Genomic DNA, 13,529 nt, shown 5'->3' on the forward strand with positions numbered 1-13,529 from the left:
GGGCAACACCCGATGTGCTGCCCTTGGAGGAGGTGGGGGAGTGTTTGGAACGTTGTCATGAGGCGGGTGGCCTCTTCTTTGTACTTGAGGTTCAAGATGAACCTCATCCACTTCATTTTCATCTACCTCCTCCCCCTGAGGAATATGTCCGAGGACCTCATTAAGAGCCATTTGGTACCTAAAAGCAATTGACACACAAAAATTAAAAAAATGGAAGGAAAGAAAAACAAAACACACAAATAATTAGATATATAGCGGTCCGTTGTAGTCTAGTTGGTCAGGATACTCGACTCTCACCCGAGAGACCCGGGTTCAAGCCCCGACAACGACGCCAAAAATTGATCGGGTCCAATCCTGCATTACTATTGAGTAACGAGAATGGTCGATGCAATTTTACCCAACAAGGTCGGGATCGAATCCACAGGGAGTTAATTGATTTGGAATTAGGTTTATATCTAAGTTTAGATGCGTGTTTTGTTCCTAATTACACTTCCACACATTTTGGTTTTGATTCTACTTCTAATTTTATTCTATTGCATGCAATGATTAAAGCTAAGTACAATATTTTTTATGTTGGTTTTCAAGTGTTTAAAAGGACTAGGGTAGTGACTTCCGCCTAGGTGGACATCTCACGGGTAGTAAGAATCTAGGGCAAGCTTGATTAATTTGGGGTCGTAATATAGATATCACACCCAAGTACTCACTCTATACCTCTCGATAGTTTGAGTGATTTTACCCAATTTGGCTTTCTCAAGTCCAAATAGGTATTCATGTAAGTCACGTGATATTAGCTTAAGTCAGGTATTACTATCTCTAGGTTTAACCCTTTAATTGGGGCTATCAATTTCTTGAGTTCACCCCAATTCTTTGTTAGCCTAGTTTTCCTAGACTTAGTCCCTCTTTCTCAAGAAGAGACTAAGTCATAAAGGCATGAATCAGTATTTGCAACCACTAATTCTATAATTCTAGCAAGAACTAGGCTAAATATCACTAACCCATAAATATTCAAGCCCTAAAATTCAGTACCCATTAAATACCCACACTAGGGTTGGGATACAACTCTAGCTATGGGTCTAGCTACTCATAGAAATAACAGAAATCAAAGATGAAAAGAAGATAAAATTCATAATACTAGATTAAAAGATGAAAATCTAATGCCATAAGGTGAATCTAATACAAAATTTCCCAAAAGGGAAGTCCCGACCGTCTCACGTGCTCAGCAAATACACAACATAACCTAAAAATAACAAAAAGTTCTATTTATACTAAACTAAAATTTTCGGACAAAAATACCCCTGCGAAGATTACGCGGCCGCGTAATTCTGACCGCGGCTGCACTCTTGCTTTAGCGGCCGCGTAATTCTAATCGCGGTCCGCATTCTTCACTTCTGGATCTGGATTGAGCTTGGTTTCGCGGACCGCATAATTTCCATCACGGTCGCGTAGGAGACTTCTGCGGCTGCATAATCTTGACACAGACCGCATTTCTTATTTTTGCTTAAAATGTAAGATCTCTGAACCTCAGCAACCGTGGTCCGCGTAATTCCAATCGCGGCCGTGCAGGTACTTTAGTGGCCGCACCTTTCTGATGCGGCCCGCGTTCATGTTTTAGCCCAAAAATCCATCTCTGAATCTTCCTTTCGCGGACCTCGAAATAGTGCTCGCGACCGCATTATAGCTTTCGCGGCCGCACAATATTTGTGCAGTCCGCATTTCACATCTTTTGGCTCAGTCTTAGTTTTTGTTCAAGTTTTGACTCCTTTATGAGTTGATTATGACTCCTTTGTCTCATTTTGAACAATCCCTGCAAGCAAACATATTACGTTAGTTTTCGGGAATACCTTCACGCATTTTTGGCCCTAAACTCAAGTAAAAGAGAGAAAATAATAGGTTAAAATCCCTACTTATCAGCTGGGTACTTGGAGCCAAATCAATACAAAAATCGATATCACGATCTGGTGGCATGCTTGGAAGATCAAAAGGAAACACATCGGAGAACTACCGAACCACGGGCACTGAATCAATCGCCGGAGCCTCTGCAGTAGTATCCCGAACATAAGCTAGATAAGCTAAACAACCCTTCTCGACCATGTGTCGAGCCTTCAAAAAAGAGATAACCCAACTAGATGCACTGACAGACGAACCTTTCCACTCCAATCTAGGAAGCTCTGACATTGCCAAGGTAATAGTCTTGGCATGGCAATCAAGGATGGCGTGATATGGGGGACAACCAATCCATGCGCACGATGACCTCAAAGTCGGTCATATCAAGCAACAGAAGATCTGCTCTAGTCTCATAACCATAGAAAGTCACGATACAGGATCGATAAACCCGATCCACAACAACTGAATCGCCCACTAGAGTGGACACATAAACAAGAGTACCCAAGGACTCACAAGGAACACCAGGAAATGAGAAAACAGAGATGAAACATATAAATATGTGGACCCTGGATCAAATAGTACTGAAGCATCCATACCGCAGATATAAATAATACTTGTGATCCTGGCATTTGAGGCAACTGCATCTGGTCTGGCCGAGAAAGCATAGAACCTGGATGGAGCGCCACCTGGCTGGCCTCCACCTCTAGGACGGTCCCTACCCACCTGCCCTTCGCCTCTGGGCGGCTGGACTGTTGGTATGGCAGCTGGTGCTGTAATCATATGTTGCTGACCCTGCTGCACTACCTTGCCCTGAATCCTGGGGCAGAACCTACTCATATGACCAAGATCCTCGCACTCGAAACAACCTCTTGGTACGGGCGACTGCTGACCTGAAGTCTGACCCTGATGGCCTGAATACCCATTGGAGGGACCTGAATAGCTGGTGGGCGGTATGAACACTTTGGCATGGCACTGAAATAAGGCCGCACTAGAGCACCCCGAGGAGGAGGCGGTGCTGGATATGTGGGGATTGCTAGACTGACCCCTCACAAACTGACCCTTGCCCCCAACCGGGGTACTACTGAACTCTCCGGAATATCGAAACCGCTTATCCCTTGTCGCCTGCTCTCGGCTCTGCTGACGGACACCCTCGATCCTCCGAGCTATCTCCACAACTAGCCCGTAAGAAATCCCCATCTCAACCTCTCGAGCCATGGTGGCCTAGATACCAGAGTGCAAACTGACAACAAACCTCTGTACTCTCTCTGCATCGGTAGAAAGTATCATAAGTTCAAGGGGAGACAACTTAGAGAACCTCGCCTCATAGTTGGTCATCGACATCTAACTTTGCTGGAGCTACTCGAACTGAAATCGCAACTCTTCCCTCTGAGAGGGTGGAATGTATCTATCCAAGAAGTGGCATGTTAACTAATCCCAAGTCATGGGAGGAGAACCTGCTGGTCTGCCGAGAAGATAAGACTGCCACCATCTACGGGCTCTGCCCTCCTGCTGAAAGCTGGTAAAGTCCACCCCATGGGACTCCAATATCCTCATGTTGTGCAGTCTATCCTTGCACCGATCAATAAAGTCCTGGGGGTCCTCATGCCACTCACCCCCAAAGACAGGAGGATGAAGCATGGTCCATCTGTCCAATAGCTTCTGCGGATCGCCGGCCGTAGCTGGTTTGGGCTCAAGTATGGCTGCTATAACTGGCTGAACTCCGTCGACGGGTAGTGCGCTCGGGGTCTGATATACGATAGTTGCATGTCCTGGAGCCTGAGCGGTAGGGCTCTGTGCTCTCCCTCTTGCCTGAGATATGGCTGGGTCTGCTGGAAATAAACAAGCCTGAGTCATAGAATCCATGAACCGCAACATACGACCCATGACCTCCTGGAATCCCGGTGCGGACATGAAATCTACTGGGGCTGGCTCTGCTGCAGGCACCTCTCTCTGTCTTCTCAATAATAGGATCCTCCGTTGGATCCACTAGGGCTATAACTGGGGCAACTCTGGGATGTCCTTGTCCTCTACTACGAGCTGGGGCCCTCCATCGGCATTTGCCTCGGCCTCTAGCAACAGGGGGAGCAACTCCTCCATGATCGGGTACATCTGTCATGCGCGTTCTAACCATCTGTGAGAGAATAAGAGAAGGATACTTAGCACAACATCAACTGCACGATATGAGATGAAGAAATAGTAGTTTCCTAACACCTTATAGCCTATCGAAGATAAGTACAGACGTCTTCGCACCGATCCGCAAGACTCTATTAGGCCTGCTGATAACTTATGAGACCTACGTGAACCTGACTCTAATACCATGTTGTCACGATCCAATTTCTCCTATAGGCCGTGATGGCGCCCAACGTCATCGCTAGACAAGCCAACGGTGAACTGACCATGTGATTACTCTTTTAATAAGTTTCCAAGTAATTAATTTTCATTTATTAAGAGATTAAGGAGTAGAAATTTAACAAAATAAAATGAAGGCAACTGAGTGGGCAAATATAGTGACATAAATACTCCAAAACCATAAAGTCTACTAGTATGTGTGCCAATACCCGGTGTCATAAGTGTATGAGCAAGAGCAACTAGTCAAATATACAAAAATCTAACTACTGTCTGAAATAAAAGTAGATAGAAAATAAGTGCAAAATAGAGACTCTTGGTGCTGCAGGACGGCTCAGAAAGCAGCTCACCACTAGGCCTCAAGGTAACGGGGGTGCGTGCCGGTATGATTGCCAAATGCACCTGCCTCAGATCCTGCATGATTAGTGCAAAAGTGTAGCGTGAGTACATAAATAACATGTACCCAGTAAGTATCTAGTCTAACCTCGAAGAAGTAGTGACGAGGGGTCGACTTCAACACTTATTACAGGCTAACAACAAAATAAAGAAATTCTAAATAAGCATGGATTATGTAAATAATAATAATAACTCAATAACAAGTAGTGAATAGATAATTCTTTCACGAATAGTAAATCCCAAGCCAACTTCTATCATTAAACAATTATAACCTCTTAAGCCATAAAATAATATCAAATATAATTAAGCTCCGAGTATTATCACGCACGATTATGCCGAGGTCGTACGGCCATCATCACCTCGTGCGTACGTAGCCCCCACAATTAGGAGCAAATAGTAATTGAAATCAGTTATGGGGGTAAATTCCCTCTTACAAGGTTAAGCAAGAGACTTACCTTGTCTCAAAGCTCGCTTTTCAGTATCAAATTCACTCTAAAGACTCAACTCAGTGCCGAACAATCCGAAACTAGTCAAATAATGTGTAAATTAATCAATACATGTTCAAAAGTTCATAATATAACTATTAGAGTGATTATCCAACCCCAATTGGAAGATTCCTAAAATTCATCCTCGGGCCCACGTGCCCGGATTCGGGAAATATTCGAAAATAATTGTTACTCATAACCTCACGAACTCAAATATATATTTTTCACTCAATTCCATAACCATTTTCGTTGTTAAATCCCATTTTTATCAAAACATAGGTTTTTCATCTAAACCCAAAATTCTCACAATTTTACATGTTAAAATCTACCCATAATCTATGTATTTAACTTACATTGGGTAGGAATTACTTACGTTCAAAGTGCTAGGTGAAAATCCCTATTCAAATAAGTTCCAAAATCGCCCAAGAAGTGAAATAAATGAACCAAAAATGGCCTAAGTCCTGTAATAAATGGACCTCACTGCCCAGCGACTTCCGCTTCTGCGGAGCACTGGCCGCATCTACGGCTCTCCGCTTCTACGAACATAGCCTCACATATGCAAACCATGCCCAGGTCTTCCCTTCCCGCTTCTGCTGGAAAAGTCTCGCTTCTTAGAGCCCGCTTCTATGGCACGAGCACCGCACCTACACACCAGTCCGCTTCTGCGATCTCTTCCTCACATCTGCGCCTTCGCATATGCGACTCATTTCTCGCTTCTGCGATCACTAGGCAACCCACACTAGGCCTCTTCTGTGGGCTCGTACCTGTGGCTGGTCCTCCGCAGGTGTGGTTGCACTAGAACTCTGATGCTTCAGCTATTCTTTCCAAGTCCAAATGAGTTTCGTGCCTCGTCCGAATGGCATCTGGGGTCCCCGTGCCCCTCCAAACATACCAATAAGTTCGAAATCATAAAACGGACCTACTCGACCTCACAAAACACGAAAAACAATACCAAAACTAAGAATCACACTCCAAACCAAATTGAATAAACTTATGAACTTCAAGTTCTTCCAATTTGCTCCGAACACGCCGAATCATACTTAAACTACTAGGAATTACACCAAATTTTGCGTGCAAGTCTTAAATTACCATACAGAGCTATTCCTAGGCTTGAAATCTAAAACGGACCTCGATAACACCAAAACCTACTCCAAACCAAATTTAAAGAACTTTTAAACTTTCAATAAGCTAACTTTCAACTTTAGGCACCAAAACGCTCCCGGGTCATCCAAAATCCAATCCGGACACACGCCTAAGTCCAAAATCATCATACGAACCTATTGGGATCGTCAAATCCTGGTTCCAAGGTATTTTACTAGAATTGTTGACCCAAGTCAAACTTAACCCTTTAAAGCCAATATTAAGGAACTAAGTGTTCCGATTTCAACCCGAACTCTTCCAAACCTGAACTAACCATCCCCCAAGTCATAAAACAGTAAAAGCATATACGGGGAGTCTTATTTAGGGAAACAGAGATCTAGAAAGCAAAATAATCAGTCAGGTTGTTACAATAATAAATATTACAGTGGTGATTCCAAGCCCTTTTACGTTAGATCCTGCTAGATTTAGATTCACCTTCGACTTTGCTTTAAATTGCTTGGAGATTCTAAAGGGGTGCTAAGAGCATTTTGGGGGAGCTAAGATTGGTGATAACTTTTATAATGAAAGAGAAAGAGTCTCACTGCCCTTTTTATAATATACCAAGCATAGAAAATTTCGTCATTCCACATGTAAAATGGGTCGCCTGCCCCGGTCACTGCACCCGGTGAGACACATGGCGCAAGTCTGCTGAAACGTGTAGCCACCCCTTGCCCTCATCCGCGTCGGCGGCAGATTGGCTGTACTATATCCAAACTTACCAGTCGTTATTTAGGGGTCGGGTGTAACAGCTTTAATGAAATAACATATATGCCCTTGGTCGACCATCTTCCTTTTTCTATATAATAGAAATAGAAATACATTAATCGATTTTGCTCTATCTTCTCATTTCTTTGATCGCCAATAGTCTAATAAATTTATGTACTCTAATCTAAGATTTGTGTCAACTTAAAAAATAATTTTACTTATACGATGAATTAGGAAGAGCATAAAATTGGATACTTGTACTAATTCGTTAATTCAAATACTTAATTATTTATGTTCAATATCAAAGAAAATATTTATTTATTTTTGATTAATTTTCTTAATATAAGCTTATGCAAATTTTAAAGAATTCTAGTTTCAAATGGTGAAGATCAAAGAGAAAGGAAGAAGAAGAGGAGGAGGAGGAGGGAAATAAGGGAAGAAGAATAAGAAGAACAAGAATATTTTTCTTCTTCTTTTATACTACTTTAACAGCTTGTTTGGATGGTTGCTACATATTATTTCATAATGTATCATATTATATTGTATTATACTGTACTGTATCGTTTGATGAATATAATGTTTGGATAGATTGTATCGTTTGCTGTTGTTTCATGATATCACGCACCAACAATATGAAAAATAAACTTGCAATATTATAAAGAAAATTTATGATACAGGGTAAAATTATTATATAAAAAGGTAGGGTAAATGATAAAATAATATTATTTAATAATAATGAAGGGTGAGATTGAGAGAAAAAGACAAGGTAACCGACCACTGTACCAAATCGGTCGTTACATAAAATGTAACGACTCGATCGGTCGTTTTGGGAATTAGCGCCCCGTTCGGCGGCTTAAGGTCTCGAGAAGCTTCATAATGTGTATTATGACTTGCGTACGTGGTCGAGATTGGTTTTTAGATGATTCATGATTTAATTGAAAAAATAATTCTTATATTTTGAAACTTAAATGAAAAGAGTTGACCGGAATTTGACTTTTGTGTAGACGACTCCGAAATAGTATTTTGATGATTGAAATAGCTTTGTATGGTGATTTTGGACTTAGACGTCCGTCCGGATTTGGATTTGGAGGTCCGTGGGGTAATTTGATGCATTTTGGCGAACATTGAAAAAATTAAAATTTTGGAAGGTTAAGAGGTTTGATCGAGAGTGGACTTTGGTGATATTGGGTCAGATTTCGATTTCGAGAGTTGGATTAGATCCTTTATGTTATTTATGACTTGTATGTAAAATTTGAGGTCAATTAGACTTAAGTTGATAGGGTTCGGCATCGAATGTAGAAGTTAAAAGTTATTAAGTTCTTTAGGCTTGAATCGATGCACGATTCATGATTTTAGTGTTGTTTGATGTGATTTGAAGGCTCGACTAAGTTTGTATCGTGTTTTAGGACTTGTTGGTATACTTGGTTGAGGTCCCGGGGGGCCTTGGGTGATTTTCAGATGGTTAACAGATCGATTTTTGGACTTGGGGATGTGCAGAAGTTTTTTTGGTGCCCGTATCTTATTTCCTTGTCCGCGATCGCGAGGGAAGGTCCGCGATCGTGTAGGCTATTTGGGGCAATTGGGAAGCTTTTTCTATGCGATCGCCAGTTAGGGCATGCAACGCGTAAGCTAGAGGAGTCTGAGCATCGCGAACGCGTGGGAAAGGTCGCTTGCGTAGAAGAAGTGAAGCAGCAGTTGAGTTCACCCGTTGTTCTTCGCGACCGCGTGAAGAGGGACGTGATCGCATAGGTCTGAGGAGGCAATGGTCCGCGTTTGCATGTGTATTTACACGTTCGTGTAGGCTTAAATTTCTGGGCAACTGAGCTGTGCTTCGCGATCGCGAGGCAATTTTCGCGATCGCGATGAAGGGTCGTCTGGACAGAACTTAAATATTTCAAGACGGGGGTTTGAGTTTATTTCACAAATCTGATTTTGGGAGCTCGGCTGGAGGCGATTCTTGGAGAGATTTTCAAAGAAATAATTAGGGTAAGTGATTCTTACTTAGTTTTGGTTAAATTCCATGTTTATGTCTTTGATTTCATCATTTAATTAGTGATTTGGGTTGAAAAATTGGGGAAAATGGAGAAAAGTTCTTAGGCCGAATTTTGGGGATTTGAGCGAGATTTTGGTATCGGATTTGTGTAATTCTTGTATGGTTGGAATCAATATCAAATGGGTGTTCGATTTTTGTAATTTTTGGTCGGGTTCCGAGACGCGGGACCAGGTCGACTTTTTAGAGCATTTTTTTAATTCTTAGCTAAGATCACTATTTCATTATTTAAATTAGTTTCCTATAGTTATATTTAAAGTATGAAATTATTTTGGCTAGATTCGAGCCGTTTAGAGTTGGATAATCGAGGGAAAGTCCTTCTAATTGATTGATTGAGCGTGGGTTGAGGCAAGTATCTTGCCTAACTTTGTGTGGGGGAACTACCCTTTATGATTCAAGTCTTTTGTGCTAATTGTGTCATGTGATGGCCGAGTACGCGAGGTGACGAATACGTGCCCAGACTTATTTATTGAAATTTGACCGTCTAGTGCTCTTAGGTTCTTATGTCCATTAAATATGAAGTTGTTTTGTCATGTTAAATTCCTCATTCACTAAATTCACCCTTACATGTCTTAATTGGAATTAATTGCTTCATGTTCTACCCTTATTGTCGATTAAACTCTTATGTGCCTTAACTGAAGTTTTTACCTCTTTTATCGTCATGCTATCTTTTCATAATTACTTAACCTTAATTTAAATCATTGTTATCTTTCCGTAATTGCTTAAACCTTAATTGAAATCATTATTATCTCTTACGTAATTGCTTAGCCTTAATGGAAGTTTGTTACCCTTTTCATTGTTGACATATTCTTATTTGGGGTCATTGATTCATGCTATCTCTCTTGTTGTCGAATTGTACTTTCGTGGAATCATTATTACACATTACTTCTCCCTTGTTGAATTATTCTTGTTGAGACTATTATTTCCCTGTTGTGTCTTTCTCTGTGAATTTGTTCTTCCGTTTCTTTGTGTTCTGAAGTTCTTGTGTTGATTTACTTGCCGTATTCTTGTGTTATTGTTGTTGTTGTTGTTGTTGTATTCAGTATTGTTGAGCCGAGGGCTATACGTGGTTGTGATATTGAAACTGTTTTGAGAAAATGTTGTGGCATGTGGGCACATATGGTGAAAGTCATTTATTTGAGTTATTATGTTTTTGGCCTACGTGTTTTGTTGAGAGAATTGTTATTGTGTTGGATGAGGTTTCTGTCGTGCGGTTGTTATTGTGTTGCACGAGGTTTCTGCCGTGCTGTTGTTATTGATACGCATGCGGTGGTATAAGGTCTGGGTGTTGAAACGCATGCAGTGAGATAAGGTGGGCTTGAAACGTGTGGCTAGTAGGGAAACTACCAGAAGCCATGCCGTGTGATAAGGTGGGCTAAAATGCGGGATACTATTTCGGAAAAATAATTTTTAAAAACTATATATAAAGGCTCCCGCAGTGATATAAGGAAAGTTGTGATTCATTTTACAATTTGAGACTACGAGGTGGTACCTCCGGAGTGCTATTATTGTCATTTCTCCTTTTCTGTGTGCTTATCTTTGATTATTATTTTTCTTAGCATACTATTAATTATTTTCCTCCGTGTTGCACTATTTGTTCAACTCTGTGTAGTTAATCTTGTTGTGCTGGTTGCTGCTTCAAACTTCATTGGTACTTCTGTTACACCGTACATTTTGTGGTGATCGTTAGTTATGTGCCATTCATTGACTTCACTCATATTTGTTGACTAGAATTATGGTAGAACACTTGCACAAGCATACACGTAGTTAAATCACCCATATCGATTTTAAAAGATAAACCCTGACGACATTAACCATTATACGTACTCTCGTCTTCTTGCCTTCTGTGTGAGAATTGTTCTATTGACACGTGAGTCGTCCGTGTGGTTATGAGTTGAAATATGGGCACAAGATGCCAAGTGATTAGGGTTCATGAATTGGGACCCGTGAGCTGTGATTATGAGGTTCGGTACTTCGTGGAAATCCTTGGACAAATCTATTATGAAAGTGGTTGTCCTTATTGAGTTGTTGTTGGTTTTCCCTTTATTTGGTTTCCCCGAACTTAGACTGTGATTAGTTACTCTACAACATTATTACCTGACTGCTTCCTGTTGAATATTGTTGTTACTAGTGTATCATTGCAAGTATTGTCTTGTATTCCTTATCCTGCTTAGCTTTATATCAATATTGTTTCTCTGTTAGTTCATCTATATACTTGTTTAGGTTGTTTATTCCGATAGGTGTCTTGACTGTCCCTCGTCACTACTCTACCGAGGTTAGTCTTGATACTTATTGGGTACCGCTGTGGTGTACTCATACTACACTTCTGCACATTTTTGTGCAGATCCAGGTGCCTCGGTTGTTGTTGATTATTAGCTGGCTGGTCGAGCTGTGGAGACTCAAGGTAAACCTGTCGTCGCGTTCGCAGGCCTCAGAATCACCTTCTGATAGTTTTATTATACTGTTTAATTCCATCTGAACAGTTGTATTTAGGGATTTTCTAGCAAACTCAGTAGAGCTTATGACTTGTACCACCGGTTTTGGGATTTGTAATTTGTATAAGATTTTTATCTTGTATTTTTCATTTGATGGTTGAATTATTCAAATTATTTAGTAAGTATTAGGCTTACCTAGTCTTAGAGACTGGGTGCCGTCACGACATCCTACGGAGAAAAATTGGGGTCGTGACATATAGTGACACATTTCGTCGTTACGTAACGACGAATTTAACGATACGATACAATAAAATTTAAGTAACAATCAAAACAAATATTGTATTTAAAGTAATAATACGATACAATATAATAGTTAACAACCATCCAAACAAGTTGTAAGTAAATATTTTCGTAGTTGTTTGTTCTAATTGTTGAATGATTTTTTTTAAATATATATTTATACCTATATTTATTTATATTAGTTTTTAACAGTTTGGATCATTTCGGATTAGGCGAGAAAATTTGAGAATTTACTAATTTAGTTGGGAGATAAAACATTCTAACTATTCATTTGGTCATACCTAGGATGCTAAACCCCTTGTTGGGGAACCGATTTTAGTATGAAAATTTCGTACCTTGGATGCAAAACCCTTGTTGGAGGACACAAGATCTATTTAAGTTAAATTTTTATAAGTTTTAAATTCTAAATATTAGGATTTTTTACATAATTTAAATAAGAAAAAATTTAATAATCAAAATTTTAGTTGATTTCAAACCCCTAAATATTAGAAAAGTAACATAAATTATAATTTTATCCAATATAAAATACATTTGTAAGGAATAAAAAAGGTGAACAATATTTTTTCTAAAAGTTTTCGTGCTTTTAATATAACTAGAGTATGATAAATAAAATGCTCTTACATAGTATTCTACCTATCTTTCATGAAGATTGAGAACGATGTGAGATGACAGAAAATTTAGATGAAAAGAAATTTGGAATTGGTTGAATACATCGCAATGGAAAAAATCGTTATTTTCCGCGAATTATACTCTTAACAAGACGTTCCCTAATTAGATCTATAGATTGCAAACTTCACATTTACAAAGCATTAAACATAGAAAATATTATTAATAGTACCAAGTAGCGACTCATTGCCATGTTTTAATAGTACCCAACTCGACCTGGCCCACCCGACCCAATACTCATATATAAAAATTAAAATAATACTAAAAGTGAATAGTAAATTCTTCAAAACATGATACTTCTATCTTCTTCTTTTTTCAAGATTTTTATTCAAATTGATAGCATTTTTATTTCAAGTGCTCTCTAATTATACGTTTTATTTCTTTATTTTTATGTTAAAATCTCATGCATTCCGAACTAAGTTTTTTGTGGGGGAAGAATTAACTTTTCGTATTATTTTAACTTGCGTATATGGTTATTGGGTCAGGCTGGGTTGGGTCATTCCTATTTTAAGGAAAAAATATAAAATTAACTGACCGGTCGAAACTAATTGCATTTGCTAGACAAAATATATATAGAATGTGTATGTTATATGTACATAATACACACATATATATAAAATATTTTATCGGCTATTATTTTTGGGAGGGCTAAAAATATACTCATATTTTTTATATTTTAATTGGGTAATTATTAATTAGACTGAAAATAAAAAATAAAAAAACGTAAAGTAAGAAAATAGTGCCGGAAAATTTTGTTTTCCGACCTCTATGATTTTTATGTGAGTTAGTGAAAGTTTTATAATTTTTGTGTGAGAAAACAAAGTTATATGACTTTTGTGGAAAAAATATGATTTTTTGTGTGAAAAAATAAAGTTATATGACTTTGGTGAAAAAAAGTAAGTATGATTATTAGTGAAATTTATCCTCCCCATACTAGGAAATAAAAGGAGTTTCTTTTCATTTTTCTGACCCCTTACATACAAACTTGTCTACTACAACTTTAATTAAAAAAAGAAAAACAGAGATGACATAAAGGAAGGGAAAAAAGCAGTTAATTTCAAAGGCTAATGAGGCTAGTGATAGTAATAGCAGCAGCGGAACTGAGGACTTACGTATCTCTGA

General features: G+C 39.2%; 1 non-coding gene across 1 annotated transcript; it reads left to right on the forward strand.

The window, feature by feature from the left end:
* Nucleotides 1–257: 257 nt before the first annotated feature.
* TRNAE-CUC (transfer RNA glutamic acid (anticodon CUC)) lies at nucleotides 258–331 on the forward strand. The gene has a single exon. It is a non-coding gene; the product is annotated as a tRNA-Glu (tRNA).
* Nucleotides 332–13,529: the final 13,198 nt, after the last annotated feature.

The sequence above is a fragment of the Nicotiana tabacum genome, chromosome 4 (genome assembly GCF_000715075.1).
Source record: "Nicotiana tabacum cultivar K326 chromosome 4, ASM71507v2, whole genome shotgun sequence".
NCBI lineage: Eukaryota > Viridiplantae > Streptophyta > Magnoliopsida > Solanales > Solanaceae > Nicotiana > Nicotiana tabacum.